Source organism: Miniopterus schreibersii (assembly GCF_964146895.1).
Source record: "Miniopterus schreibersii genome assembly, chromosome: 15".
Classification (NCBI taxonomy): domain Eukaryota; kingdom Metazoa; phylum Chordata; class Mammalia; order Chiroptera; family Miniopteridae; genus Miniopterus; species Miniopterus schreibersii.
Genome location: NC_138115.1, coordinates 44,882,237 through 44,898,526, shown reverse-complemented (window position 1 = coordinate 44,898,526; position 16,290 = coordinate 44,882,237). Strand labels below are relative to the sequence as shown.

The 16,290-nt window shown below is 40.4% G+C and overlaps 1 protein-coding gene across 33 annotated transcripts in view; it reads left to right on the top strand.

The window, feature by feature from the left end:
* Positions 1-4,858: 4,858 nt before the first annotated feature.
* LRRFIP2 (LRR binding FLII interacting protein 2) overlaps positions 4,859-16,290 on the top strand; it is an 86,739-nt gene continuing 75,307 nt past the window's right edge. For 10 of the 33 annotated variants that reach the window (XM_081160136.1, XM_081160111.1, XM_081160117.1 and 7 more), the window contains exon 1: positions 5,043-5,323. The gene's annotated coding sequence lies outside the window, so the exon portion shown is untranslated. Of the gene's footprint in view, positions 5,324-7,811; positions 7,966-10,154; positions 10,252-16,290 lie in introns of those variants that run through there. The other 23 variants (XM_081160130.1, XM_081160128.1, XM_081160131.1 and 20 more) reach the window with 13 other exon arrangements.

Genomic DNA, 16,290 nt, shown 5'->3' with positions numbered 1-16,290 from the left:
ATATCGGGCCAATCACAGCAAAGGATTTTTCCAGCTACAGTTAATGTCTTCAGGGATGGGCAGGTCATCATGTTGGTTCAACTAGCGAATTCAGGAACCACTGGGAAGGACCTGTTTCTTGCTGGACTGAAACCTTGCTGGGCATGAAGTTTGAGTATAATGCCAACATGGAGGGAGAGAGCTGGACCCTTTTTTTTCAATAAGGTCTCTTTGTCTGACCTGAAATGGGCATGAATGACAAAAGATAGAACAGTCTAACTCTACCCTTATTTTCACAGGACAGCTAGAAGTGTCTAAATTAAAAATTTATAAGAAAATTAAAGCTTTATAACACAAAAGAAATGGGGAAAAAAAAAAAAGAACACCTCTAGCATTATAAAATGTCTTCCAGGGATATGGCACTCTAAGATCTTTCCCGAAGAAATGTATAATCTGCTTGGGAAGACTCAACATTAAAAATCTTAACTCTTTAGAAGACAAGTGAGTTGCAGACAGCAATGCATATAAATATTCTGAAAGGCAATATAAAGCAACTGATAACTATCTACGAACATAGCCAGCCTAGAACAAAGGCACAGTAAGAGGCTTTAAGCTAAACTCTGAGTATTTCTATTTGACTCTCAAGGTATATAGGTATTTATATTCCTGTTCTTTATAGGAATTCATACATTTGTGTTTCCTACCTGGATATTTCCTCTGAATTACTGACTTTTATACTCAATTGCCTTTTTGATATCTCCACTTAGATGCGCAACAGGCATCTCAACCTCACCTTGTCCAAACAGTCTTTTCCTCCAAACCTGCTTGACCTAGACTGCCTTTTAGTAGATGGGAACCCCATCTTTTCAGTTGCTCAGGTCTAAAACCTTACATGTTCTTTAATTTTTCTCACATTTCTAACCCATTCCGTAAACAAATCTTACTGGCTCTATCTTCAAAATTTATTCAGAATATAACCACTGATGACCTCCACTGCCATCTGAATTATTGCAATAGCCCAAAACTGGTCTTCCTGCTCTCACCTTTGCCCCTTTTCCCTCCCCCACCCCAGGTCTAGTCACAGTAAGCAGCTAAAATAGTCTCTTCATCTTATTAGGAAAACATTTAAACATACAGCAAAGTTGAAAGAATTTGTGATCTATCTGTATACTCACCACCTAGATTCTACCACGAACAGAAAAGTTCTTTAAAGAGTGACATTATGTAGCTCCTCTGCTCAAAAATCTCCGCTAACTCACCTCATTGAAAGAGGAAAAGCCAATTTCTTACCATGGTCTACAAGACCCAGCAAGATATGGTTCCTACTACCATTCTTCCCTCTTGTCCATTACTCCTCAGTCACACTGATCTCCTTGTTGCTCAAACAGGGCCAAGTGCATTCTTTAGGGCCTTTTTTTAAGAGTGGAAGGGGGGAAGAGAGAAAGAGAGAAACAACGATGTGAGAGAGACACTCAAATGGGTGCCTGGTACACAGTAGTTTAAAAAGTTTGCTAAAGGAGCCATAATATGAAGGATGTTTCATTTCTCACTTGCAATGACTATATAATGCAGAAGAGCCATCACCTGATTAGCTGTGCCTAGGCATTCATACACAATTGATACCTATGCAAAAGGTCCAGCTCTCACCTCTCATTAACCTTTCCCCATCACTAAGACTGAAGAAAGTTAAAAAAAAAAGACTGAAGAAAGTTAAGTTCCACATCTCTCTTTGCTTTGCTTACTCCCTGGTGGAGTAAAGGGTGAGCTACTCTGGTTAGGAGATGCCATGTAGAGCCAGAACGAACCAAAAATGAGATCTGGCTTCCAAATCAACAGACCATGGCACTCTCATTTGGATAGTTAGATGTTTAGAAACTTTTTTTTTTCTTTCATTCACCTGAGGGGCTTTGCACTCTTCTTCTACTTTAATAGCAAACTCTTTGGAAACATTTCATTAGTCAGAGGCTGCATAAAATACACACATACACAGGTTGTCTTAATGTATAGGTTTATTTGGGCAGGATGACATGGAATAGTGTCAGAAAAAAAAAGACAAAAATGAATAATTTTTAAGCGTGTTGACCCACAGAATTTTTTAGTAAACTTACAATTCCAGACGAGCTCCATGGCAAGCTTACTGACTTTGTCACTGACTGTCTAGGAAAGGGAGAAGAGCGAAATAAAATACAATAGAAATGAATTATGGCAAATGGTAATTTTTTGATATGAAACAAAAATAAACTAAAAATCTAAAGAAGATAGCCAGATGTCATTTCCTACTTTTAATAATATATTATTATAGGTATGTAAGAGGCTACCTACCTTTGTCAAGGAAACTTGACAAAGGGTACACAGGACCTCTCTACTATTTTTCCAGTTTCTTGTGAGTCTACAATTATTTCCAAATCAAAAGTGAAAGAAAGAAAAAAAAAAAAGACAGCAAGATTAAATAGTAAATCTAGATAAGAAGAAATTTTTAGAGAGAGAATATTGGTTACATTTAAAACAGATATACATAGTTGCTAGGTTTCCATAGGTTTGTAAGAAGTTAACCAAAATTTTAAAAAATGCTTCCAACACACATGCACACAATTTACAAATAAAAACATCAGGCTCTAAAAAGTGGCAATTATTTTTAATGTTTGAACTTACAACGTTTTCCAGAGATGTGTATAGAGTGAAACATAGTATTATGTTCACAAAAGACAACCCAGTTTTGTGAAAACCATGAAAAAGAGTGCTTGCTCTTGAGAAAGGAAAATTTTTGTTTCCTGACATCATCAAAGAAAAATGTGAAAGATCTGATATAAAAGGAACAAAAACGTACAAATCCTACTACCTCATTCCTCAAAACTGTATAAACACTTGCAGAATTTTCCTTCATCTATTAATTTTTCCCTAAAGCAGCCAGCCCACACAGACTTGGGGGCATTCACATGTCAGAATATTCCACCAAGATATGGGAACACATATTTTTGGCAGAAATATCAGTAAATGTGCAGGGAAAGACTGCTTGTGAAATAATTCAGAGTGATGCATTTAGTCAGAACCCCTCTGCAATGACAAAATATTAGCATCACACTTAATAACATTCTTGGGAGTGTTCAAAAGACACAGGACAGTGTAAACTCTTAAAACAAGTGGAGTAGTTTTTATGTAAACAGAGAAGTTCCAAAATTGCCTCATTTATACTCTACGTAAAAGTGTGTTTTCATAATAAAATTCTAAAAGCAACACAGAAATCTGCTTGGCTGGACTTTACTTATATGGACCTCTTAAATAAATATTAAAGTACGGCAACATGGTGTAAAGGGAATTAGGGCCAGAAAGATCTGAGTTCAAATTTTAGCTCCTCCAGCTACTAGTTTTGTTAGCTTAGGCAAGTCACAATCTCTCTGAACTTCAACGTCTTTGTTACCAAAATGGGTACAGTATTCCCCATACCTGAAGGTTTGTCCTAGTAGGCAAAGGGATAATATATTTAAGTGCTATCACAGTGTGTGCAAATCACAGGTATTCAATAAGTGTGAGCTCTCTCCTAGTTTTCCCAGAAGACACAACAAAATATTTCTCTCTTAGTTTGGTCTGAGCCAAAGCAAGTGGTTAAAGAGTAAAATAAAAAGGGCAAGAGAATCTCATCCTAATACTATCCAAACAATCTTTCCATTAATTATGCAGTTATATAAAACCAATATTTAATAAACATCATGAAGTTTATTGGTATTATCCAGGTAATGCATTATTACCCAAATAGATACTCTCTTGCAAGTTGGCTTTTAATTTTGTTTAATTTTGCTGACTTAGCAAAATACGTCATTAACCCTTCATTCAGATCATAAAATAGTTATGCTCTTTTGGGAAGATTAAGCTCCTCTGGATCCCAGGTAAAAGTTATTCTCCTACCCAGGGGTCTGAGGAAAATAGTGTCATGGAAAGAGAAACAGTGAAAAGTTAAAGAAACTGTCTTTCAAGGCTGACGGTGTAATGAAATGAAGTAGCCGTTGATGTCTCACTGCCTGGAGACCAAAGTTCCCTAATTCATGCCTTGAACCTATCCATGCCCTAGCCCCAGCCCCCATGCACTTTAAAAGGGCCACGAGCCCCCTGAAATTGCAGAAGCACAGAAACAGCCCTTGGAAGGCTTTGGAGACAGGTTCTTAACATGGAATCTGCGGCTCACCGGGGGTTCTGGAGCCCACCCTGCCTGTCACGTTGCATCTCAGCCTATTTCGTTCCTTCTTCTCAGGAGGCTGCCCGCTGCCCACTTCCCTCCTCTGCAGGCCTCGTCTACCCAGCCCACCGTGCCAGGGGGTATACGATCTCTCACCACTGTTGTGTTATTTCCTGCGGGGCCTTACACAATCCGTCGTGACCTTGCTTGCGGGCTGAAATCGCCCGACCACACGAAGAGCAGGACGCTGGTGCCTCTCCGGGGCCTGGGCCCTCGGGGGTCTCGAGAGAGACTTCTGGAATGAATGACAGGCCCGTGTCCGCCAGATATCTAACGGACGATCTATCCCCGCCCGGCCCCCAGCATTCTTCTCGGGAAATAATATTTAAAACCACTCGTTTTCATTTTGAAAATAAGGCTTTTAGCATTTCAACCACACCCACTCACCCGCGTTTCCGACAGTCGGAGCTGCCACCCGGGCCCACTTACCCAAGCCCACCAGGCCGGGCAGTTTAGGGGCGACCAGGGCAGGGGCGGCCTTGAACGGACACGCGCATCAATTCACTCTCTGGGCCGCGGTCCTGGGGCAGAGGGGCTGGGCGGGCACCGTGGACCCGGAGGAGCCACCTCTAGGCCTCCCGGGGCCTCCACCCCACCGGCGGTCGCGACCCGACACCCTCCCTTCCTGTCTCCCTCCCGCGCAGCCCCAGCAGCTCGCGCCGCAGGAGCCGGGAGGCCGGAGCTCGACCCGCCCGAGAGGCGCGCAGCGGGCCGCCCGGCAGCCTGGCGCACTCACCCCGCCGGAATCAGCCCAATCCCCGGCGCGCGCCGCCGCCGCCACAACTACTTCCGGGTGAGCGGGTCGCCGACCCTGTGGCCCCGCCCCTCCGCCTCCTCCGCCAGCCGCTCGGGCTGCGGCTCCTCCCGGGGGCTGGTTCTCGCTGCCTGAGCCGCGGCGCTGAGGGGACACCGGCGTGACTGGCTGACCGGCCGCCGGCACCTGGAGCTGCCGCGTCCAGCCCGGCCCGCCTGGCCGGGGACCTGGGACGGAGTTCGCCCTCCGCGCCCCTCGCCCTTTGCTCCCCGCTCTTCGGCCGGCGGGCTCCCGGCGGGCGGGCCGCGCTCCGGCCCTTCGCGGGCGGCGCCGCAGCCACTGCCCGCGCCCAGAGGCAGGTAAGGGCTGCTCTTCCCGCTGTCCCGGGCAGAGCAGGGACCGGGGCCCCCTTCCCAGCCTGTGCAGCCCCGAGTCCGCGCCGCCGCTGACCCCTGCTGGGGGCCGGGCTTCCCGGGAGCTGGCCGCGTCCGGGCTCCGTGCTCCGGGGTCGGGGTCGCCCCCTGCCTCCCGCGGGCTCCGGCTTCGCGGCCGGTTTCGAACGCGCACCCTCGGTCCTCGCGAGGGGAAGGTGTTGCTCGCATTGCGGGAGAAATGAAATCGGGCTGCTGTCCCTCCGCCTCGGGCGCTCGTGGCGCCTTCTCCGCCTTCCCCGACGCGGCACCCCCTCGGTTCCGTCCCCAGGCTGCCCGCCCGGGACCGGTGTCAGGCCGGTGGAGGGCGTAGCAGTTTTACGGAATTTTTTTTTTCTTCTTCCTCCTTGACCCGAACTGAAGTGCGGGCATAGCAGGCGCTTGCTAGGAGTGTCGGGCTTCACGCTTTGACTAATAAGGGGTGTTGTTCACACCCAGATGGTTAAGTTGTATAGTCCAGTCGGGCCTGCTTCTCTGGCCTGTGGGGATCCAGGGGGAAGCGGGGGGACCAGGAAACCCACCTCCTTTTTTTTCTCATGGGGGGTATGTGTGTGCTCAAGTGTTTGCTCTACTTTTTTTCCACCGTGGGAGATACAACTATCAGGCTGCTGAGATGTGGCAAGAGAAATATTTTATCCTAAACTTGAACTAGTTTGTAGCACATTTCCCTTGAGTTTCCATTTAATGACTCAGCGTTTCTGCCGTAAATAGAAAAGTTGTAGTAGGTTAATTGACTAAAATGTATGTGAGGGCAACAAAGTGGCCACTTATTTTTCAATCACAGTAGGGAGAGATTGAGGATGCAGTGATGGCATCAGAGACGGAGAGCAGGGGATGGATGGGTGCGTTCTTAATGTTTAAAATAACTACCCCCCCCCCCCAGATAACGTTTTATTTTGGGGATAAATCTGTTTTTGGAGAAGGCAGAGTGTTGCAGATAAGAGTTAGTTGGCAGGGACTTGGGATTCGCTGGGGTTTGAAAGTCTTGCAGAATTAACCCTGTTTTACCAACATCATGTTCTGTTTAGCAAATACAGAGATGTTGAGCTAGTATTCTGCTGATGTAGAATAAGGATTTTGGAAAGTGTGATTCACATAGGAAGTTAGGTCACTACTTGGTGAATCATTGATTTGGATCTTACAGTTGAAGTAGAGGAAAGCTAGAAGTTGGTTACTGCCTGTTTTATTAGATACCTCCTGTCATTTTATGGAAAGTGTTGTATTACACATTGTTAGGTTTGCTGCTGGATATTTATTGTCATGAAGTATGGTAAGGAAATAAAAATTGAACTTTTGCAGAATATTTGGGTGTAGAATTGTTAGTTCCTAAGTGGGTGGTTGTGATTTTTACCCATGTTTTGTCCAATGTGGGGAGATAAACGAAGGGCTCTAGAAATAAACACCAGTGAAAGGAGAGCTACTACCATCGTCAGGGTAGGGGAAAGTTCGCTGAAAGAATCTGCAGTATACAAAATAGTCTTTTGAGTGAAAGGTCTCACCCATTTTGCAAATCTGTCCTTAAAAATGTGGCATGAGACTCACTGTAGATGGTGAGTTCTTATTTAAGTTCTGGTATAGAAGAAAGTGTACACTGAAGTTGTGATTTATTTATTGTTGGAATGAATTCATTTTAAACTAGGAATAACTTTTTATGCTGAAATGTAACTTGATCATTTTGGCTTTTAAAATGTTGTTAAGCAAAATAACTTTGAACCTCAGAGTTCTTGATACTCTGAGCCTGTTTTCTGTTTCTTCTTTCTGGAATTCAGCTTATTTTACCTTGATTTTTGTTTATAAAGAACTTTAGTTACCAGTGATAAAGTAATGGTAAGTTTACCCCGTTGGTCTTGCTTACCAAATTCCTTTAATTCCTTGACTAAATTTTGACATCTTGTTTCCTAGATTGTTGATTCTTATATTCAGAGTGTTCCCTAATGCTGCTTTTGATTTTTGTCCAGCCCATAGTGACATAAGAGTTTCAGTTCCCTGTGAATAGATTCCCTTTTGGAAAATCCCTGTAGAAACCACCGTCAGCATCACTGACAGCCTGGATAGGTAGACGGGCAAGAGAAGCCTTCTTAGTCAGGATTTAAGCATCTCTTAGTGAAAGAAAACAAAAGTGATAGAATATATTTGACAGAGTAGATTCTTTCTCTCTCAAGACAAAACCAAAAACAGATCTTTATTGGAAATGAGAGGGAGGCAGCAGTCTCTTGCAGAGCTCTTTGTGACTTGTTTACCCTGTTCTTAGTGTAAAAAGGAACAGAATTAATGATGGATGGAAAAAAAAAATCTCCCTGCAGTGTGCTGGGAATGTTGATGAGGGTCACTTAAGAGGAAATAAAATTCTTCTGTCCTCACCGTAAGATCATTGCACATACAAAACAGAGGCCCTTTCATAGCTTTTTTCTTTTAGGTAGTTGCTTTCTCTCTGGAGAATCTGAATGGAGGGAGGTCCTTTAACCAGGAAAACGTACTACCTTGTCCAGTTTGCAGATAATGAATAGCCTTTATGACCATCATTCAGAACTTTTAAACTTCAGAAGAAAGGAACTGAGCAAGTTTACCCTGTGAGTAAAATAACTGTCCTTTCCCTCCATTCTCCCCTTTAAGATCATAGACAGGACACCTGTGGAAATGATTGAAAATTTTTTTTTTAATTTATTGATTTTAGAGAGAAAGAAGGGAGAGAGAAGGAAACCTTGATTTGTCGCCCACCGTTTATGCATCCACAGGGCTGCTGCTTGTATGTGCCCTGCCCGGGGCTCAGACCTGCAGCCGTGGCGATTCGGGGCATGCTCTAACCGAGCTACCTGGCCAGGGTGAAGTGATTTTTTGTATGTGTTGCCCATTGCACTTTTAAAACTTTTTGGCCTATAATAAAAAGTGGGCCAGACCTAAAAGGAATCAAACAACGGGCTGAAAGCTGGGTTTACTGTATGTCATACTTTTTCATTTGTTCTATTATTTCTTTATTTTCGTGGGGGGACAGAGAGAATTTTGTTTTATTTCTTGGAGAAACTTAGACCTGTTGCACATTTGTACGCTTTTATTGTGGTCAGTAGTAGGTAAGAGTAGAAATGGGAAAAGGAAGAGGGGAAAAATGGCATACGTGGAAGGAGAAAGTTCACTTCATGGGTTCAGTAGATTTTTGCAGGACGTTTTAAAATTGATAAACCATTTAAAAAGAAAATGTTATATGGTGAAAAGTAAATCTCCTTTCTTCAATAACCTTCTAGCCTTCTCTCACTCCCCCTCCCCGTAATCCAGGTGGTTTCCCGCGTGTCTGTGTCCAAGTTTTCTATACATATGTACTCACATAGGTTTAAGAGAAATGTCCTATACCTTTCTTTTTTACCCTTAATATGTGTGAGAGCTTTTTAAAAAAAATATGTCTTTATTGATTTCAGAGAGAGGAAGGGAGAGGGAGAGAGAGAGAAACATCAGTGGTGAGAGAGTCATTGATCGGCTGCCTCCTGCACGCCCTCTACTGGGCATCGAGCCCGAAATCCTGGCATGTGCCCTGACCAGGAATCAAAACGCCATCTCCTGGATCCTAGGTCAGTGCTCAACTGCTGAGCCACACCAGCTGGGCAGAGCTCTTTCTATGTGAGCACATATGTCCTTCTGATTTTTTAAAAAACTTTTTTATTGCCCTAGCCAGTTTTGCTCAGTGGTTAGACCAGCTGGGTCCTGGATTTGATTCTGGCCAAGGACATATACCTCAGTTGCAGACTTGATCCCCAGCCCCGGTCGGGGCGTGCGCTAGAGGCAACTAACCGATGTGTCTCTCACATCGATGTCTCTCTTTCTCTCTTTCTCCCCCTTTCACCGTCTCTAAAAAGCAATAGAAAAAATATCCTCAGGTGAGGATTAAAAAGCAAAAACAACAAAAAAACTTTTTTATTGACTTTATTGAGGTGAGGTTGGTTAATAAAATTATATAGGTTTCAGGTGTACAATTCTCTGATACATCATCGTGTATTGTAGTATGTGCTCACCACCCCCGTCAGGTCTCCTTCCATCACCGTTTATCCCCCCATATCCTTTCTCCCTCCCCCTATCCCCGTTTCCCATCTGATTTTTTAAAAAAACTGAATGTCCTGCCTAATGTAGATGAACCATAATTTATTCATTTTCCATCATTTATTTTGCCATTCCCTATTACTAGACATTTAGATTGTTTTTAGTTTTATACAAACGCTGCTATAATGAACAATTCATTTATAAGTCTTTGTCCTAGTCCCTAAGTATGTGTATGGAACTTATTTCTGAAAGTGTGATTGCGGTATTGGGACTTGAGTTGTGAAATCTAAAAGTTTATTTCAATCCTATACTGGGCTTTGTTTCATAATAAAAGGTAACTTCCTTCCTAGCCTTGCAGAGGGAGAAGGGAGCTCTTAATTACTTGTGTTGTTTACCCTCCTTTCCGTCTAAGAATGCTGCAACTGTGTTTTATAAGGCAGCACTCTAAAATATTTTAGAGTGGTGGGTGGTTAATTTTATTTGTCCTGGTGAGGGTGAATATACTGTAGCTTAAAGACTGGTGCTGCTACAGACAAATCACTTCATTTATAATTGGTAATAGTTAAATGAGTACCTTTTGTAGTAGGCTCATTGTTTTAGGACTTTATGACTAATATCAATTAAAAACATTATATATAGTTTAACTTCTTGCCCTGCTGAAGTCTGCTGTGTTATTAGTCATGAGGGAAATAAAGAACCCACTTCTCTTTTTCTTTTATCTTCTTCACTCTAGTCAATTCATAATAAAATAAACCTCTGTGGAGTTTGAGATCCAAAAATTCTTTTGCAAACCAGAGTGCTATTGATGGCCTAATTTCCCAAGGCAGGAGGTAGGTACAGATTCAGTCTCTATTCTGCAGTGTCTTGAGCAGGATAAAGAAGGTTTAAAATGTTTAATTTCTGTTTTATGTAGCTCACTCATTACCAGGAGGACGTTCAGGAATCTTTGCCCTTTTAACATGATAGAGACTACAGAGAAAAAAGTGCTAAGGGGCTAACCTTTTATGATGAAGTTGGAACTTGTGAGTGGCAGTTTCCCGGGCTGGTGCCCAGGGTCTATTTTGAGGCCTTGTCAGAGCTTGCCTGACAGAACCTACCACATAACTGTAATCTGTCCTGGACCTGCTGTGAATCAGGAAGGCTTGCGGTTTAGGAAAAGTGGCATCCACAGAAGAGGGAGCCTGAAAGGACATTTGCCTTCAGAAGATTAAGGCTACATTTTCGGGTGAAAATCTGCTCAGCATGCATATCCTAGGATCCGTTTTGTCTTCCTGTTTAAAGGAAAGAGCATGATTAAGGAAAACAAATGAGGAAAATATTTTAGAAAAATGTGCACAAGCAGGAGCATAGGATTGTACCAGTGTTGATATTATGTTCTGGTTCTGAGAGTGTTTGCTAAGAATCAGGCACATGTTTTACAACAAGGAGAAAACACTGCTATTACTGACATAGGGAGGCCCTGTACCTAGTTGAAATAGGCTAATTCAGAGACCTTCATACTTGTCATTGGGATCAAAAGGACACTGGGAATGAATGAGCTGTTTTACAGGATTATTTTGAGTTCATACAGAGAAATTAGCTTCTTCCCAAATTCTCCTTCTCTTCTTCCTATAGAACTGTTATAGTATCGTGCAATATCATGAAGTTATCTCTAAACTCTTGGTTATCATCAGATGATAGCCAAGCTTTCTCATAAAAACCTTGGTGTTTTCTATACTTAGTGAGTGAAGCACTTGAGTTTAAAGTTCTTTAACTGATCTCACTTGTTGGACTAGAAAGCTGTAAAAGAGCTTAGTACCCCACCCTTTGGACCCAGGTTCATGTCACCGTATTTAACTGTAGCCTGTATTGCAGTCAAGGTTGTTTGAAGAATTTGGCATACAGACAATTTACAGATGCAAAGCCTGCATCCTTCCTTTTGCTTTAGATTAGGTTGTGACTCCAGGAAATTTATTCTTGCCCTTAAGAATGTGGTTGTTAGTATTTGATGATGAAGATGTATTTAGTATTCAATGTGAGGAGAGAAAAAGAAACTGGCGTGTTTTTTGTTTTTTTCCTTCTCTGTTTCTATTATCTGGTTTATTCCTGTTATCTCTCCTGTTGTAGCCTTTCACTCCTCCTCCTCCAAAAAAAGAAGAAGAAAAAAAGAAAGAGAAGGTTAGAGTAGAACAGAGGTGAGATAGTTAAAAATGAGGTTGGGAAAGCCTTGGAGTACAATCGCATAGAAGCGTGTTTTTATTTTCTCAGAAGTGGGATATTAAAACCTTTTAAAAGAATCATAGTTTATTTTTTCCATTGTTTTCACTTTGAGCTTTGTATATCTTAGTTTTCCTTCATTATGAACACTAACACTTTAACTAGTTGTGTGTTTTTTAAATCCCCACCTGAGGACATGTACATTGATTTTTAGAGGGACAGAGAGAGAGAGAAAGAGAAAGAAACATCGATTGGTTGCCATTCAAACTGGCAAGCTGGGTATGTGCCCTGAGCAGGAATTGAACCCTTGACCTTCCAGTGTATGAGACAATGTTCCAACCAACTGAGCAACACAGGCCAGGGTTTAACTACTTTTGATATAATATATATCTACTGCTTTAGGAAACAAATTTATTTTTAAGTTGCTTGTTCTGATCTCTTTGTTATTCTTTCAACATCCCCCACTTTCTTAAGTGGAAACATTTTAACAGCTAGGAACAATCTTTTGGCTCTCTGTTTTCTAAGTGAAAGGAGTACAGTATACTGTATGCAGAGGATTAGGATGTTTAAATATTTTCCAGTTAAATGGTTTAAATCATTAATAACAACAAACAGTACAGTTAGTAAGCATACATGTTGTTGCTATTTTTTAAAAAAAGTATTTCAGTTAAGCGACCCAAGGATTATAAGAAATAAAGAAAGAAAGGGGGGGAAACAGTTTTGGAGTAGATGTTTCTTCCTCTGTCATGGATATTATTATATCTAAGTGGACAGTCAAGGAAATGAGACTGTCACTGTTCACCTGTCTTGCCATACTCACCCTTTGCTACAATTTTCTAAATTGTGGTAAATATACATGACAGAATTTACCATTTAAACCATTTTTAAGTGTACAATTTAGTGGCCTTAGGTACTTTCATACTGTTGTGCAACCATCACCACCATTTATTTCTGGAACTTTTTCATCGTCCCAAATTTTATCCATTAAACAGTAACTCCTCATTCCCCACAGCCCTTAGTAACCACTACTTTGCTTTCTGTCTCTATGAATTTGACTACACCAGGTACCTTATAAGTGGAATCATATATTTTTCTTTTGTGTCTGGCTTATTTCATTTAGTACAGTGTCCTCAAGGTTCATCCATGTTGTAACATGTATGAGAATTTCACCCCCTTTTAAGGTTGAATTAATTTTCCATTGCATGTATGTACCACATTTTGCTTTTCCATGTATGTTGATGGACACTTGATTTACTCTCACCCTTTGGCTATTGTGAATAATGCTGCTGTGAACACAAGTGTCTAAATATTTAAGTTCCTGCTTTCATTTCATTTATTTCATTTCATTTCATTTCATTTCATTTCATTTCATTTCATTTCATTTCATTTCATTTCATTTCATTTCATTTCATTATTTCATTTCATTTCATCATTTCATTTCATTTCATTTCATTATTTCATTTCATTTCATTTCATTTCATTATTTCATTTCATTTCATTTCATTTCATTTCATTATTTCATTTCATTTCATTTCATTTCATTTCATTTCATTTCATTTCATTATTTCATTTCATTTCATTTCATTATTTCATTATTTCATGTACCTACCCATAAGTGGGATTGTTGGATCATATAGCAGTTCTCTGTTTAATTTTTTGAGGAATTGCCATACCATTTTCCACAATAGCTACATCATTTCACAGTCCTACCAGCAATGTACAAGGATTCCAATTTCTCTTTATTTTTACACACGTTTCTCTCTCTTTCTTTTTCTTTCTTCTTTTTTCTCCTTCTTTCTTGCCATTCTAATCAATGTGGAGCAGTCTCTCGCTGTGGCTTTGATCTGCATTTCACTAATGATTAGTGAAATGCATATACTTTTCATATACTTATTGGCCATTTTTATATCTTTGGAGAAATATCTGTTCAAGTCCTTTGCCCATCTTTGAGTTGGGTTACTTGTTTTGTTGTTGAGTTTTAGGGGTTCTCTCTATATTCTGGATATCAATCCCATGTCAGATACATGATTTGCAAATATTTTCTTCCATTCTGTGGGTTGCTTTCTTACTGTTGATAGTGTCCTTCAATGCACAAAAGTTTTAAATTTTGATGAAATTCAACTTATCTACCTTTTCCTTTGTTGCCTGTGCTTTTGGTGTCATATCCAAGAAATCATTGCTAAATCCAGTGTTATAAAGCTTTTTGTGTGTGTGTTTTTTCCTAAGAGTTTTATAGTTTTAGCTTACATTTATTTCTTTGATTCACTATGAATCAGTTTTTATATATGGTGTAAGGTAAGGACCTAGTTTCATTTTTCTGCATGTAGATATCCAGTTTTCCCAGCACCATTTGCTGAAAAAGACTGTCTATTCCCCATTGACTGGTTTTGACACCCTTGTAAAATCATTTGACCATATATGCGAGGGTTTATTTCTGGGCTCTCTATTATATTCTTTACGTCTTTTTTCTTTTCTTTTTTTTTGATTCTCACTTGAGGATACTTTTTCCATTGCTTTTTAGAGACAGAGAAAAACATCTCTGTGAAAGAGAAACATCGATTGGTTTGCCTCCTTCAACTGGGTATTGAACCCACAACCTTTGTGCATTGAAGGACACTATCAACAGTAAGAAAGCAACCCACAGAATGGAAGAAAATATTTGCAAATCATGTATCTGACGTGGGATTGATATCCAGAATATAGAGAGAACCCCTAAAACTCAACAACAAAACAAGTAACCCAATTCAAAGATGGGCGAAGGACTTGAACAGATATTTCTCCAAAGAAGATATAAAAATGGCCAATAAGTATATGAAAAGTATATGCATTTCACTAATCATTAGTGAAATGCAGATCTGACCTGTCATCAAACCCGCAGCCTTTTTGGTATACGGGATGGTCCTCCAACCAACTGAGCCAGCTGGGCAGGACTCTACATTGCTTTAATCTGTAGCTTTCTTCCTGGAATATCTGTCATACTGCTGGGGATCAATCCCCTTTGCCTCTCTTTTCTGTTGAATTTATTTTCTGTATACTATGTTTCCTCTCTCTTATTTTTCTCTTTTATTTGATAAAGTAGCTGATTGACAAAGGTTATAAAAGAGGTGAGTTATTGAGACCATGCATATCTGAAAATGTCATTTAATTATCAAGTATGAGAATAAATAAATATTTTTTTAAATTACATAGAAAGGTATGCATAGATCTTAAGTGTACCATTTAATGACCTCTGTCTTCTATTTCCTTCTAAGTCAAGTGTTCACTTAAGGTACTAAAAACACCCATTATAAGGCTGCAGTCCCAAAACTTGTGTATTCATTTAGATTTTCAAAAACAGACTGAATACTACAAAGTATCTTAAATTTTATTTTATTTTATTATGTAAATAGACTGTATAGTATAATGATTATACTATAGGCATTTTTATATTTTCCAGATTTTTCCATGTTTTAGCAAAAATTCCTACCATAGCTAATGATATCATATAATGCATGCTGGAGGAAATAACTTGAGGATATTTTTGTTTAGTTAAAAGTATGAAGTTGTAAAGGAAGGCAAAGATTGCCCTTTTGTCAACTTCATAAACCAAATATGTAAAAGAGGTAATTAAGTCAAGATACTTTAAACATTTATGGAGTGCTTTGTAAGTTTATTAAGTGGTTGCATTTATCTTAATTCCTTTGAGCCTCACATTAACCATGTTAAATAGTTGGGACAGTTTCTGCTCTATAGATGAAGAAACCAAGGCTTTGGCGGTAGGAAGGGCAGTGCAGTGGTTGCTTGTACAATCCGATGAACTCCGATCCTTTTACCTGAAATCCTGTCCAGTGGGAACAACTGTAGTCCCACTAAGTCTTTAGTTCAGGTGCCATTCCAGATACTGTGAATTGCTTATGAATAACTACCAAGTGTTTTATTGTGCAGACCAGTGTTATCTGTAATGACAACTCTGATGCAGGGACTTATCACGCCAGTGTTTCGAGTTCTCCGTGATGAAGTACTTAGATATAAGGGAACTGTATCCAGACAGAACTAAGTGTGCTATATTTAGCATGTGACATACTGACATTACATACACATTCTGTTCTCACAAAAGGGAACAATCTCATGATTAAAGTGCCACTTAATGTGGCAAAATGCCTGTTTTTCAGAAATGTGTTATATGAGAAGTTCACTAGGGAAGAGAAAGCCTTATTGATGTATCTGTCTGTTTTGGAAGGCTTATATTCCACAACGTTCTGAAGGTACTGCCCTTCTTTCCCTTAGACCAGTACGTAATGACAAAACCATCTGGAGAAAATCAGCTTGACATTGTCTGGGTAAAGGACTTGACAAAATGCAGGCCGTTTTGTTTTTGTTGGTGTAAAGGTTCAGCCCTTAGTTTGGTCGATAGCACTAAGGAAAAGCTGAAGAGAGTAACATGGCTCCTGAGGAAAAGTGTTCTTTGAGATAGAAACTTACTAAAAGCCCTTTTAGGATCAGAAATTGGAAATAATATATTTGAGTCTACAGCCTTATTTATGTAATTTTGTTGAAAAGCAGTTTCCCATTGGCTATGCCAGAAATCTTACTTCTTTTAAGGTTTTTCCCCTGTCACTGATACAGAATGTTCTGGAGTGATTAGAAGATAGATTGTATAGGAGCTGAAAACCTCTAAGGATGTCTGCCTGCAG